Source organism: Onychomys torridus, unplaced genomic scaffold (genome assembly GCF_903995425.1).
Source record: "Onychomys torridus unplaced genomic scaffold, mOncTor1.1, whole genome shotgun sequence".
In the NCBI taxonomy this organism is placed as follows: Eukaryota; Metazoa; Chordata; class Mammalia; order Rodentia; family Cricetidae; genus Onychomys; species Onychomys torridus.
The window spans coordinates 9,557-23,358 of record NW_023413290.1 but is presented as its reverse complement, the minus strand read 5'-3'; the positions used below and the strand labels follow the sequence as shown (position 1 = coordinate 23,358).

Sequence of the window (13,802 nt, the reverse complement as noted above, 5' to 3'; positions counted from 1 at the left end):
CATAATGTCTGTTAGTTCCTTTATTTCTCTGTTAAGTTTCTGTCTGGCAGACCTGTCCAACGGTGAGAGTAGGGTGTTGATGTTTCCCACTAGTAGTGTATGGGGTTTGATGTGCAATTTAAGCTTTAGTGATGTTTCTTTTACAAATGTTGGTGCCCTTGTGATAAATATGTAGTGTCCTTTCTGATCTCTTTCAACTGTTTCTAGTTTTAAGTCTATTTTATTAGATATTGTGATAGCTACACCAGCTTGATTCTTAAATCCTTTGATTAGAAGTCTTTTCCCAGCCTTTTATTCTGAGGTTGTCTGTCTTTAAAGTTGAGGTGTGTTTCTTGTATGCAGCAAATGGATGGATCTTGATTTGTATCCATTCTGTTAGCCTGTGTCTTTTTATAGGTGAATTGAGACCAATGAGATTGATGGATATTAGTGACCAGTTATTGTTAATTCCTGCTATTTATGGTGGTAGTGTTGTATGTTTCCATTTTTTGGTATTTGTTGGTATAGTACTACCTATTGCCTGTGTTTTCATGGATGGATTTAACTTTCTTAGGTTGGATTTTTCCTTCTAGTGCTTTCTGTAGGGCTGGGTTTGTGGAGAGATATTGTTTAAATCTGGTTTTATCATAGAGTATTTGTTTATTCCGTCTATGTTGATTGAGAGTTTTGCTTGGTATAATAGTCTGGTTTGGTATCTATGTTCTCTTAGTATCTACATAATGTCTGTCCAGGACCTTCTGGCTTTTAGAGACTCCATTGAGAAGTCAGATGTTATTCTTATGGGTCTACCTTTATATGATTCTTGGCCTTTTTCCTTTGCATCTCTTAGTATTTTTTCTTTATTCTGTATATGTAGTGGTTTGCTTATTATGTGGTGTGGGTTTTTTTTTTATTCAGTCTATTTGCTGTTCTGTAACTCTGTATTTTTTTTCCGCATTCCCTTCTTTAGTTTGGGAAAATTTTCTTCTATGATTTATGAATGTATTTTCTCTGCCTTTAGTTGGTATTCTTCTCCTTCTTCTATCCCTATTATTTTTAGGATTGGTCTTTTCATGGTGTCTCAAATTTCCAGGACAGTTTGGGTCATGGCTCTGTTTTGGCTTTAGTGTTTTTCTTTGACTGATGATTCTATCTCTTCTTCTACATCTTCAATGCCAGAGATCTACTCATCTATCTTTTGCATTCTGTTGGTTATCCTTGCATCTATAGCCCTGGCTTGTTTACTCAGATTTCCACTTCCAGCCTTACCTCAGTTTGTTTCTTCTTTATTGACTCCATTTCAGTTTTGAAATCTTGATCTGTTTTCTTCACTTGTTTAATTGCTTTCTCTTTGTTTTGAAGGGATTTGCTGACTTCCTCCCATTTTTTGTTTGACTTTTTCTCCATTTCTTTAAGGGAGTTTTTCATTTCCTCTTTTAAGATCTCTAATATTGTCTGAAATTCATTTTATAGTAGATATCTTCTGTTTCTTCTGTGTTGTGATTTTCAGGTCTTGCTGATGTAGGTTCTGAGGGAGCCATAATTGGTTTTATGTTGTTGACTGTATTTTTGCACTGGCGTCTACCCATCTCTTTCTCCACTTGATGCAAGTGGTGTCTGTGTCTGAGGGAGCCTCTCTTGGTCTGATTGATACTCTTGATCCAGTGGGAGCTCTTGGTCTAGTCAATGCTGATGGACTCTTTGTCTTAGAGACCAGCTCTTAGTCCAACTGGCATCAGTGAGCTCTGTCTCAGGGAGAAGCTGCCATCTTATTGTGTGGTAGATGGTGGTAGTCTGACCTGTGTGCCTGCCAACTGGCCTCTTAGTCCAGTTGGGTGCTGGCAGGCTCTTTCTCAGGGAACAGTTGCAGTCTCAGAGGGTGGGAGGGATTTGGGGCAGGAGGGACTTGGGTTACAGGGTCTGATCAGGGATGGTGGTAGTCTGTCCTGTGTGTAGGAGTTCTGCCTGCCAACTGGCCTGAAACTAGAGCTGCAAGGGGGGCGTGCAGGGGCCAAAGCCTAGGGCCTGAGGTGTTCATGTATGAGGATAAAGATTCACCTCTTATTCTAGTCGGGTGCTGGCAGGCTCTGTCTCAGGGACTAGTTGCAGCCTCCCCTCCTTTGATTTCTTGTCTTTATTTTCCTACATGATGGTTGTATGATCTATGATGGCATAAGCTCTTTCCTTCCCTTATTGCTTTTGATTATGATGTTGGTCACATATGTAGATAAAAACTAGGATAATTTCAAATTCTTCTCATGGGAGGATGGATGTAGTGTCTGCACAACTGCAACCCTAGCCACACATACAGTTACACATACACACATGTTCTCTCTCTGTCTCTCTCTCTGTCTGTGTCTCTCTGTCTCTGTCCCTCTGTCTCTCTCTGTCTCTCTCTCTGTCTGTCTGTCTCTCTCTGTGTCTCTCTCACACTCACACACACACACACACACAGAGACAGAGACAGAGAGACAGAGAGAAAGAGAGAGAGAACACTCATCCCTAAATAGGATGTCTAATCAAATCCATTCCGTCAGTACTCAGGAAACATTGAAGAGGAGGAGACAGAAAGAAGAGTGTAAGAAATTGAAGGGATGGAGGAAACCAGGAAAATGACTCTTGTAGAAGAAAGCAAAGGAACAATTTGCTAGTCAGACAGTGGTGGCTCATGCCTTCATGCTTTTAATCCCAGCACTCAGTAAGCAGAGGCAGGTGAATCTCTGTGGATTTAAAGCCATACTGGTCTTCAAAACGAATTCTAGGACAGCCAGAAAGCTCTTATACAGAAAACCCATGTCTCAAAAGACCAAAAAGGAAGGAACGAAGGAAGGAAGAAAGAAAGAAAGGAAGGAAGGAAGGATCGAAGGAAGGAAGGAAGGAAGGAAGGAGGAAAAGAAAAGAAAAGAAAAGTAAGATCCAGAATTTACAAGAAATATCGAAATTAAATGTTGCCGGCGGTGGTGGGGCATACCTGTAATCCCAGCACTTGGGAGGCAGAGGCAGGTGGATCTCTATGAGTTCTAGGCCAGCCTTATGTACAGAGTGAGTTCCAGGAAAGGTGCAAAGCTACTCAGAGAAACCCTGTCTCAAAAAAAAGGAAAGAAAAAATCAAAAGAAATTAAATGTCATAGACATATAAGGTTCAATCAACATGGAAAAAGGTGGCCCGAATAGACACTTTTGAAAAAATGAATGAAAGAAAAACAAATGGTCAATAAAGATTTTAAAACATGGGCATGGCCCTAGACACCATGGTAGTTTAAATTTAAACTATTTTGAGATACCACTTCATCCCTCTCCCCAGTAAGATTGGCTGCCATCAACACATCTGACAGCAAACACTGGAGATGATGGTGAGAGGAAGCAGCCCCTATTCACAGTTGGTGTGGATGCAGACTAATTCAACCACTGTGGAAATCACTTGGCAATTTCTCAGAAAATTAAAACTGGATCTACTATATGACTCGGCTATCTTTCTCCAGAGTATATATCTATAGAATGCTATACCATGCATAGAGATAATTGCACCCCAATGTTTATTACTACTTATAATCAGCATAGTTGTTAATCAACACAGCAATCAATAATGTGTATAATTTATATATATGCATGTGTGTGTATGTTTGTGTGTGTGTGTTTGTGTGTGTGTGTGTGTGTGTGTGTGTGTGGTGTGTATGTATGTATAATATGGGAATGTTTTGAATCTTTAAATAATATTGTAAGTATAAAGTTTTCTGGGAAATGGATGGATATAGAATATATGATATTAAGTGGGGTGATGAAATCTTTGAAGGGATAAAAACATATTTTATCCTCATATACAGAATCTAGCCAATTATATATGTGTCTGCATGTGTGTTTCTGTGTATAAAAAATGTACATGTGGATACAGTATACACATTTGCATGTCTGTGTATAAAACAAATGTACATGGGGGTACACTATATCCTATGGAAAAGAGAACAAGAAAGGCTAAATACTTGGGGATGAGGAATGACTGAATGCATCAAATGAATATGAGCTATGAAAGAAGATATGGGTAAATGTTTATTTAGTTTTAATTCTGTCATGGATTTTTTTTATTTTTGGTTTCAGATCATGGCATTTTAAGTAGAAATGATAATATCCAATGTGAAGCTCCATGTCTTCTATTCCAAGTGGCCACTCTAAAAGAATCATTAAGACAATGTTAGTAAAGAAGTGCATGTGTCATATTACAAATAATATAGTCACATTTCTCTAAGCTTCCTAGCTTCAGTTTTTTTAAAAAATATTTTTAAAATCCAGGAATTATAAAAAAAAAGATGTTACATTTTCATTATTCTACATACTAACTTATATGTCACCAGAATGTTAGTAATGCAAAGGACTTTATTTTGGATTGATTCTTCAAAAAATAGAGCTACATTGGTTTACTGTACTCTATTTAGAAAAATTATGGTCAAAGATAAAAAGACTAATCAGTTCTGCATAGCACAAATTCAACATTTGCCTCAAACTGTGAAAGAAAGCAAAAGGAAAACCATTTGGAAAGTTATGATTTTCCTAGATCTTTAGAGTCTGATACTGTATACATCTCTCCCTTGTCACTAAACTTTACTTTAGAATAAATTAGGTAGGAAACTAGACATGAAGTTTTAATTGTATTAAATTACTAAGGTAAGGACAGTAAGCTAATGATGCTAGAATGGAACCAAGAATTATTCATAATGAATTGTTTTTGAATTATGTCAAAATATGGAAGAGTTGTATATTTTGTCAATGTCTCTGTAAGAAAGTCCATCAGAAATGGAACTATAAAATTATTTTAATGTTATCAGTATACTACAAAATGGATTTTTGTAAACATCAGGAAATTCTTTTTTAAAACGACCCTCATTGTACAAAAACTCACTATTGTTATATTTTATTTAAATAATAGCTTCCTATCATACAAATATATTTCAAATATGCAAAGTGCATTGCTGCAATATCCTTTTTCTAAGTCTCAATGTCTTGTTTTAGAATAAAACTGTAATATGATTCTAAGTGCCTCTACAGTAGAAGTTCAACATCTTAAAATGTTCAGCAAATTGCAAAGAAATATGTCTAAAGGCGGCAGCATACACTTGGTAAGAAAATATATCAGTGTTTTTAATATTTTCTGTTCTTGTCTCCAGGATTTTCCCTCTAGCCAAATAGAAATATACACTTACATTACAGTTTCTCAAATTTCAGCTGTTCTGTACAGTTGCCACTTTCCAATGCAGAGACTTCTGTGGTAGATACAGCATTATATGTTGCAGAGAACTTTGCTGAGAAAAGTAGTATGTGGATAAATAATACATCTTGGCTTTTTCTCTGGCCCAGAGCTCCCCCTTTTGGTGCTGAGCGCCTTTGGAATCATCTCTGGAGATGGTGAACCGGCCCTTCACAGATGCACTGTACTCTGTTGTGTAACCATTAGCTTTGTTTCTACTCACTGCAATCCATTTCAGTCCCTTCCCTGGAGCCTGGCGGTTCCAGTCCATATAGTAGTCTGAAGGTGAATCCAGAGGCTGCACAGGAGAGTTTCAGGGAACCTCCAGGTTGTACCAATCCTCCTCCAGACTCCACCAGCTGCACTTCACATTGGATATCTGTAATAGTAGACAACTGTGGTCAGGAAAATGTCACACACACCAACTCTCCCTCTTACTCATGCTCCCACACACTCAGCATCTTATTCCCCTAAATAACCTTTTACAGGAGTTACAAAGAAAATGCAGTTCAGCCACAGCTTCATGGTGAGAGGTCTGTGTTCAGTGCTGATCCCAGAATGGTAAGACCAGGGAACTCAGGACTGGGCTCCTCTGCTAGAGCTACAGGGTCATGTCAGGGTTCATTTTTATGAGCAGAGGGAACCTAATTTGCATTTCTTCCTGCTATATCTCCAGCTCTAGGGTTGAAGTAGAAGATGGTGCAGAGGTTAGTACAGAAGGCAGAGATGAAATGAGTGAGTTGGGCAGGCCTGGCAGTGTTACAATATTGCTTATTATGTACATGTGATAAAGTAATCAGTGTGTTGTGATTTAACCATGTCTGCAACTCTGCTTCATAAATATAATAATTATTTTGAAAATTTAAGCATAATTGATATAATGCTCAATTATCATTAAGTAGAAATATTAAAATCAAGAAAATACTTTGAGAACTTAGCTCAGTAGTATGCACAACTTCCTAGACTTGATCCTCTTTTTGATGAATATACATCTCCAGTATTTGATAAGTGGCAAAGCTTATTGAAATCCCATTTTACACTTATTGGGCTATCATAATTTTTTTCTGTTGTGTAGTTATCATAGTAGTCATCAAATCACCTTTAATTTTCTCACTTATCCAGAGGGCCTGATCCAGTTGGTGTCTCCACAGCTGGATCAGGCCCTCTGAATAAGTGAGACAGTTGATTAGCTTGAACTGTTTTGGAGGCACCAAGGCAATGGGACCCGGACCTGCCTTTAGCGCATGAGCTGACTGTTTGGAACCTTGGGCTTACACAGGGACACTTTGCTCAGCCTGGAAGGAGGGGACTGGACCTGCCTGTGCTGAATCTACCAGGTTGAGCTGAATCCTCTGGGGAGTCTAGGCCCTGGAGGAGATGGGAATGAAGGGGAGGCATGAGGACAGAGGAACCCATGGCTGATATGTAAAATTAAAACACAAATATAATAAAAAATAAAAAAACTTAATTAAGTAAAAAAAATCACCTTTAATTTTAATATCCTTAAAGGAAGCACAAGTTCCCTCTCTGGGACTACCAAGGAGTCCACTTCTAGGACTCTAGGCTACACTTGGATGTCCTTCCATCTATCTGATCTCCTTGAAGATATGACAGACACTTCAACAGTGTTTGTGCAATAATTCACAGAGTGAGGTCTTGAAATAACGACTTCCTACATGAGAATATAAAGTTTGAGTTATAATTTTGCACTTGCTGTATTCATTGTGTATGAACAAAACAACTTGGTAGTGGCTTTTGTATCCTGTGGTATGTGGTACTACTCTTTCTGTAGTTTTCCCAGGAAAGTAACTAAGGTTCACAGAAATAAGTACAGGTCGGTATCAGTTTTGCTTTGGAAACCTCAGGGAAAATGAAAACCCTCAGGGTGTCTGGTGTGTTTCCTGTATTAAAGGAAAATTATATTATGTGAGACAAAGAAAGCCATGAAGAGGTGAAGAAATGCCCTTGCTGGCCACTATCTGTACCTGCTTTTTGGATTCCCACAATTAGTGAGGTGTTGGTACCATGTGGTGACTTTCACAGGCCCTCAGAAGCGTTGCTAGGTGTGGTATAATTGAGTATATTGCCTTATTTCTATTTTGTAAGAACTTCCATATTGATTTCTACAATTTCTGAACCAATTCACATTCCAGGAAGAAATGTGTTATTTTCTTTGTGTCTTCACTGTTATTTGACATTTGATTTCTTGATAAAAACCATTCTGATTTGAGTGAAATGGATTAAAGATACTAATATCCATCAAACATACATTTGGCAAAGATTTTCTCCTATTTTCTACTAAACATTTAAAAATATCTAATACCGTTTGTCATTAAGTAATGCCAAATTAATTATGATTTGAAACTTCATCTCAACCAAGGAAGGATGGATAATACTGAGAAAATAAGTGACAGCAAATTCTACTGATGTGTCTGAAGTGGAATCTTTCATCATTGTTGGATGGAAAGTTAATGCAGACGCAATGGAAATCAGTGTGATGGCTACTCAAAGACATAAAATTTAAAGTGGAAATAAAAATATTCACAACAATTATGGAATAGAATCTTCCTCGATGTCCATGTACTGATGAAGAGAAAATGGTTATATGGTAAATATACACAGCTCAATTGCACTTGCCTGTGAAGAAAAAGGAAATCAATTTTCATGATAATCAGTAAAACCCAGAAACATTTTTGCTTGAGTTGACCCAGGCTCAGAAAGGCAAACTTCACAGTTTCTCACTCATATGAGGATCTTGCTTTTAAATCTTTGATGAATGGGTTTTAATTTGGTATGGTTATATATACTTGTATAACTTGAAAACCACTTATAATAGGCAAATCAATGTTAATTTTAAATAGTTTTGTCAAATAATATCTGGGAAATTTTCATCATGTATGTAATATACTTTAATGATAACCAGGCTCAATCAATGCCACCAGACACTTCCCAGAACCATAAATAATTCTCCCTCCCAAGTTCATGTTCTCTTTTCATTTAACTAAAACCCACCACAGAGTCCAAATAGTGTCATAATGTGCCCCTGTGTGCAGGGCCATCCTCTAGGGCACGGAGAACTTATAAGATTCCATCTCCACAAAGAAGACTGACTCTCCCTCATCTATTAAAAGGTTCCAGCCAGGGGCAGAACCACGAAACCTTTCTGCCATCCATGCTGGAATTTTGGACTAGCTTGATTTTGTGTAGGTGGTGTGTAAAAAGCCACTGTTCCTATGAAACCAAGTGTCCAGTGGTTGTGTCACATCTGGAGTGTCAACATTTCACAGAACTCCTTCCCATCCTGTGGCTCTTAAATTCTTTCCATTCCCTCCATGATATTCCCTAAGCCTTTGATTGGAAGTTAATGCAGATGACCTATGTACTTACTTTACAGTGTTAACATGTCTTCCCTGTGAGAAATGACTCCTCACATTTAGAGGTCATTGAAGGCAAACTCTTTAATAATAGCACATAACTATTCCTGGTTAATTCAGAAAAGATATCCAGCCTCTCAGACAGAGACATTTACCAACTTATATAGACCTGAGACTTACACAATCAACACATACCGCCATCCTTGAATCTCTCTTAGGTCCCAGGTTACACTTTGAACAATTTAAACAGAGCCAGCAGTCTGCAGAGAAATGTCAGGATCATTTCTTAAGTACACTCGTGTGGTTCTTTTACAACAGTTGTTACCTAGGATCATGTTGCCCACCTGGAATTATATGGAAAAGGACTTAATGGTGGTGTCATCTGCTCTGGCCAGAGCTTCCCTATAGAGGCATATTCTTTAATTGGGGAAAGAGCTCAGTGGCTGGTTATAAATCAAGACAGTCTTCTTTTGTTGTGGAAATGGAGCCTCATTGGAGGTCAGCCCTCATAAGCAAACATTACAGAAGTTGTTTCCTAGAAACTCTAAACTTCAATTATGCTACAAACTTTTCTAGTAAGCCAGGTCACTGTACCACTCATCTTACCATCAGACTAGTGGCCGTGTTCCTTCCGCTAATTTCTATTTTCTATAACTTACGTTTTTCTAAGTTAGTTGATATTGAAGCCTTCATAGCATCAATTTTATTACTTCAGGTTTCTCCTGCATCACTTCTGTGTGCTCAGAGTCACATATTCTCAGTGTGTGCACAAGTTATGAGTTAATACAGTTTTTCCGATCCATGGGAAGAAAAACTTCTCTGACCATGTTTGACAGCAACACAAACTTACGTGTGTGAACATAGATGTGTGGAAGGCAGTGTGACAGTGCTGCCATTTAAAACAACAATACCAGCAGTTTTTCCATCCCTAGGGCCCATGTCCTTCCCAGACATGGACTTCCAACAGAGCTACAATATCAGAAACTCAGTCCCTCCTGTGGGACAAACCTCAAACACAAGAAGAAAGTCGTTCATCACCCCAATAAATATCATGCCACTATTGAACCTGTGGTGTCATCTCACTGGTAGCTTGATATTGGCAGCACCAACTTAGACCTATAAGGAAACATAAGTCAATGTGCTGTTGTTTTGTTTTGCTAAAATCTTTGTTCTAGAGCTCCCCAAGGACACAGGCTACTGCTGTTGTTCTTGGTTATTCCCCAGATCAAGATGGTAAGACCCCCTTCGTTAAGAAGTCATACATTATGGATACAGGACACAAGTCACTCAAGCTGGAATGGATTTGGAAATGCCCTTCTTGTGGACTGATGTTTGTATTTCCAAAAGAGCCTATGCAGAGCACAGAGGATGAAAAGTCATCAATAGTATTTACCAGATGTGCACAATCTACAACACTTACTTGGCAAGACAGATGTGTTCACTGTCAAACTAATGGCAAGGCTCTTTTGGGGGCAACCAAACTTTCTTTTATTTGAAATTGAGCACTGAGACAAAGGAGGTAATACATTCATGGTTGTTATTTTTTTCACTAAAAATAAAATTTTCATAAATATATTCTGATCACAGTTCTCCACTTATCTCCTCTTGAATCTAATCTTACTCTCTTATTTTAGAAAACAAACAAGGAAATAAAACAAAACTTAAACAAACAATAATAGAAGAAAATGAAAAAAACACAAGAAGCATAGACACACCCACAACACCAACAAAAACAACAGCAACAACAACAGAAAACTCATGATAAGCAAAAGACAAAGTAAAAACAAAAAATAAAACAAAGCACAAAAAATGACAAACAAACAACAACCATCCCCAAACCCTAACAAAGCATATGAGACAAAACATCTAAAAATATCAGTTTGTTTTATGTTTGCCCTTTGCCGCTGGGCATGGGGCCTGCCCTTAGTTGTGGCTTATGTGCTCACAGAGTTGCTATTGGAAGAATCTACTTTTCCTTTGTTTATTTATTATTATTTTCCTTTTGTCATTTGGACACATCCGTATTAGGGATGGGGGCTGTGTTACCTTTTCTTCTCAGCACTGGGGCCTCACATAGCTTGTACCTGTGCAGGACTTTTTCATTCTGCTGTACTCAGTGAGTTCATGTGTGTCAGTCCTGTTGTATTTGGAAAACAGTTCCATTTTCAGGTGTTTTCAATCCCCGCTGGTCCTCATATTCTTTCTCCCACACCTTCTGCATTGATCCCTGAGCCCAGCGTGGAGGAGTTTGATGAAGACATTCCATTTAGCACTGAAAATAGACAACTGTGGAGTGTTAAGCACTAAATGAAACATGGAGAGCACCTACTCCAAGGATTAAGGTACATCACGGAAGATGAGATGGATAGAATGTAAGATCCAGAACAGGGAGAAGAATGCCACGAAATGTTATCTTTTGATGTGGCAAGGCCATCACAACCACTAACACTTAGAGGCATTGGGCACCATCCCTAGGAAGTTGGTTCTTGGCTGCATAAGATAGCTAGCTCAACATGAGCCAAGAGCAAGCCAGTGGGCAGCTCTAGTTTTATCAGTTATTTTCACAGAAATTATATGTATTTTTGTAATATCTGTGCTTTGTATAAGTGGCATTTGGTTTTCTCTTGAAGATATTTTAAAATAAATGTCTGTTAATAACAAAACTAGGTTTAGGGTGCTTCCTGTTGTACTGGGATCATCTGGGACCCCAGAAGCATTAAAACAATGTGGCTTTACCACCCATGTGATTGAAGCAAAAATGTCTACAGGACACATCAAGTAGAGCAGAGACTCACACATGTCTAGCCTATTCATATTGTACATGAGGATACTTCTGACACATCATGTTGAGCAAGGGCATGATAATGGTTGGGTAAAGTTAAATTGATGGTTTTCCTCATTGTTCACAAGAATCATACATGAAAGTATGTACCTTTTAATCACACATTTTATGAGGTAAAGCTGCTCTCACACAGAGAAGCTGTTCTATGAAAATGACAGCTTTTCTTTTGATATGGAGGTGATGGAAAACAAGTAACTGTTGTCTCCTTTGCTGTCATGTTAGGGTTAATGTGGGGACTCTTGCATAGAGGGCCACCTAGGGTGACTGTTTTCTGAAGCAAACTTCAGATGCAGGCAAGTAATTATCAGGTAGAGAAACAACATGGCTCACAGAGAATTGGGCCCTGAGCCCTAAAGCTTGCTGCTCAGCAGGAGACACCATGCCATTCTCACCAAAGTGGCATGCTATGGTAGAAGAGAATGTAGTGAGTCCTTCCTCCACAGAATAGTTGATTTAGCAGAAAGATTCCCAGATTAACCAGGTCCTTTCACAGTTATTAAGAGTCTATGGAAAGAGAGAGAGGAGGAAATCACAGAAATTAGAACCTACCTTTACCCAGTAACATTCCCCAATTTCCTACTAAAGCTACAGCCTGGGCCTCAGCTGAGTTTAAGGTAAGTGGTTTATGTCTGTTTAGAACAAAGCTCAGAAATTTTCATAGATGAAAAAGTATAATCGCCAATGTGATGATGAACATAGTTGATTAAATAATTCAGTCATGTAAAAATACAAATGAATCAGGTCTGTGCCTGATGTGCACATTTCTCAGTGAAAGCAGGAAGATTGGAGATCTGTTAAGGTGCATGGGTAACTGAGTGTGACTTCACCTCTCTCGTGGTTCTTCTAATCCCAAACACGGTCATAATCAGCATACCACCGAGGCTTTGCCCTGAATCTAACCAGAGAGAATACCGCAGACCTTTGTAAACATTTGATCCTGGTAACCTCAACAGCATCATTTCTGCAACCAGAGGTGATTTTCTGCATTTAATTCCTATTAGACAGGGTTTTACACATTTTTTTTTAATTGCATAACAACAGAACTATGTTTTCATAGATGTCACAGACATGTATAGAATATAAATGTAGAGAGCATTTTGAGTTGTCATTCGATGGAGTGAAAGCTGAGACCTCAGAACCTGCACTCATGTCTGCAACCTGTGCCTGCTGTCTGTTCTCAATGTGCGCTCTGCGCCCCCTGCTGGTTCTGAGCGCTCTTGCAGGGAGGATAGTTTTAGGATTCACACTGAAGGTTGCTTTCTCACTGTGTCTCCAGCACAATAATACAGGGAAGGGTTTTTTTTTTTTTTTTTTTTTTTTTCCCCCCTTGGCTACTAAACTACTCATTTCCAGGTAGACGCTGCTTTTGGAATCATTTCTTGCGATGGTGAAATGCCTCTCATAGACTCTGGATAGTATGTTATGTTGTATAATTATGAGCTTTGGTTCCAATTTGAGCAACCGATTCCAGTCCCTTCCCTGGAGCCTGGCAGAACCAATTCTTCCGTAGTCACTAGATGTGAGTATCTTTCCTTTTTTATAAATTACCTTTTAAAAGAGCAACAAGGAAAACCCAGATCAGTCTCGACTCCATGCTGAATGTTCTGTGTCCAGTGATAATCACTGATCGGGAGGACCTGTGAATCTAGATTTGGGGAACTCTGTCATAGCTCTAGGATCTGTAGAGTACAATATACTACGCATAAAGTTCAAACTTTGATTCTCAAAAAGAAAAGAGTTTCATTCCAGAAATATAAATACTATCTGAGACTATTTTTTGATCCAAATAAAAACACTTTCAAGCCCTGTGTTTATCCCTCAGCTCCTCCACAGCTGACCTCCGCTAGGAACCATTGCAGGTCTGTGCCCCACCCAAGGGCACTCCGAACTCTTCTGTGACCTCCTTAAGGCACCAGCAGGCCTATTTATTTCCATGCTATATCCTTCTGCCCTCCAAATCGTCAAGTACTTACTCTTGTCTCACCACTAGTTAGTCTTTTTCCCTCCCAGAAACGTTTCACCCAGACCTTGGAGACCTGCCTTCCCTGAACCATTAGGTAGTCCAGCTCATTCCACTCTCAAGCCCACTCTCTTCCTGTGACTGTCCTTCCCTTCCTATCACGATGTCCTTGATCTTCTCAATAGCTTACACAGCCTTCTTCTTGGTCTTTCTTCTCTTACTGCTAAGTAGACATTGCTCTGATTTACCCAATAAGTTTCTGACTCCTCCAGTTTCTTTCCTCTATGTGATACCAGACTGCATAGCTTTTCTAGAGTCATTCATCCCTGAGCCTCCAACTGTGCTTGCAACTTCCCCAGCTTTAAGATAGCTTCTCCCCCAACTCAACATCTCATAGGCACTTTGAAA

General features: G+C 38.9%; 1 pseudogene; it reads right to left on the bottom strand.

Annotated features, from left to right (window-relative positions):
• Positions 1-5,192: 5,192 nt before the first annotated feature.
• Positions 5,193-13,028, bottom strand: LOC118576241 (annotated as a pseudogene).
• Positions 13,029-13,802: the final 774 nt, after the last annotated feature.